The sequence below is a fragment of the Ostrinia nubilalis genome, chromosome 19 (genome assembly GCF_963855985.1).
Source record: "Ostrinia nubilalis chromosome 19, ilOstNubi1.1, whole genome shotgun sequence".
Taxonomy (NCBI): Eukaryota; Metazoa; Arthropoda; class Insecta; order Lepidoptera; family Crambidae; genus Ostrinia; species Ostrinia nubilalis.
This window is the reverse complement of record NC_087106.1, coordinates 9,035,075-9,036,866: the sequence shown is the minus strand read 5'-3', so window position 1 is coordinate 9,036,866 and position 1,792 is coordinate 9,035,075. Positions and strand designations below refer to the sequence as shown.

The 1,792-nt window shown below is 33.9% G+C and overlaps 1 long non-coding RNA gene across 1 annotated transcript; it reads left to right on the top strand.

Annotated features, from left to right (window-relative positions):
- The first annotated feature begins 411 nt into the window (after positions 1–411).
- Positions 412–994, top strand: LOC135080999 (uncharacterized). Its single transcript, XR_010259093.1, has 3 exons — positions 412–525; positions 611–668; positions 737–994. It is a non-coding gene; the product is annotated as an uncharacterized LOC135080999 (long non-coding RNA).
- The last annotated feature ends 798 nt before the right edge of the window (positions 995–1,792 follow it).

Here is a 1,792-nt window from a genome sequence, read left to right as displayed (position 1 = left end):
GAGAAAGGTTAGATAAAAATTGGAAAGCTTCGCGGAATCACTTCAGGACAAACTGGGCGTTCATTTTCTCAGAATAAAGATTTCTATGGGTACTTTTTAAGCAATCTTTTTTGCAATATGTATAATTTTCAGTTTCAGCTGTCTTCATTTTGTTTCTTCGAATTTTATGGTGTATTAATTAAAGAAGAACATCTTCAATCATGTAAATATTCTTCTCAAAATCTAAAGTATCATTTATCTAAAAAAAAATAGAGTTGAAATTAGAGTTTCATCAAGTCTGAAGTGGTTAGTGTGAAATCCTATTTTTCGAGAAAATACGCAGTCGTAATTAAAAAAGGTGTTACACCGTTATTTTCCTAAATCTCTTTTGTTTTTCCGAAATCAATTACTTACTTAGCGTGAATAGTTAATTGCCTTTTCGTTTATTTGATTTCTGTGAACGATCTCAAGAAACAAGGAGCTGTTTTCAAAGAGCTTATTACAAATCAGTAGCTTTATTTAATGATGTATAGGTTGCTCATGATAGTAGATATGTTCTAATTTAAAATCAGTGCACTTCTAATTTTTAAACTTTACATTATTAATACATAGTTGTTTATGTTTGTTTTAGTTGTCCGTGTGCAAGGGATTTGATGATTTTCCCGATTATTGGTATTCTAATGATGATGGTAAGATAGAAAAATATAGATATTTAGTTTAATATTAACGATTCTTAATATTATAATTCTGTTTCCAGGTATAGTAGACGATATAAATATATATCCTTACAAAATTAATGAGAATACACTGACCAAAACATTTGACAGTCGAAAGCCAGACAACACACCGCTACGGGCTGGTAAAATGGCTGACAGTAAGCAAGTCTTGGACGTATTGAGGACAGCGTTCAGCAAGTGCGCTGACAAAAACAAACAGTGCGCTGTACAACAATTGGAACAGGGCATAGATTTTCTAATGAACAGCATACCGATACTAGGGATTATTACAAATCTTCAAGGTAAGGTAAAAAGAGGTACCTATTCCTCGAGATGCACCCATTTTGAGGCCTAATGAAGTGCACCTAAACTATTCCTCGAGTCGAAGCGCATCTATGTTTACTAATTTATAGATTTTGAACTTTATGTCTACTAAGATGAATAAAAAGTACCAGTAGGCCTAGGATGCGCGCCGCGATAAGCGGTTATCACGCTATTTTATCGATTTTGCCCATACATTTTGATGTCGATAAAGTGTATCACGGTGCGCATCCTAGCCCAGCAAGGCAACATAACAAGTGAGCATCGAGGAATATTTTAGGTGTGCTTCATTATGTGCACCTCAAAATGGGAGCGTTTGAAGGAATACCTAAAAAGTAGAGTCTTGCACTGATAGTTCATTTCCAAAAACCGTCACAGATGAAGATGAAAATTTATATTTTTTTTAGATATTCTCAAAAGTGCTGAATTGGTTGAAGGGATTGATATCGATGACATTGGTAACATTATAGACTTGGACAACTGAGAATAATCAAGAAATGTAAACATAATGCATTTATTGACTGTGGAGTACTCTATTATTTAGAATAAACTACTTTTTAACTTTTACTACTTCTCGGAATTTGGGAGTACCTAACAAAGTTTCTTATGAATTTAAGTTTATCAAAAATTCCGAAGCACGTATCGTCATCATCATCATTTCAGCCACAGGACGTCCACTGCTGAACATAGTCCTTCCTCAATGACTTCCTGACTGGCACCTAAATAAATCTCAATTTATATTTCCATAGGACAGTGGAGTTGCTCACATTTATATG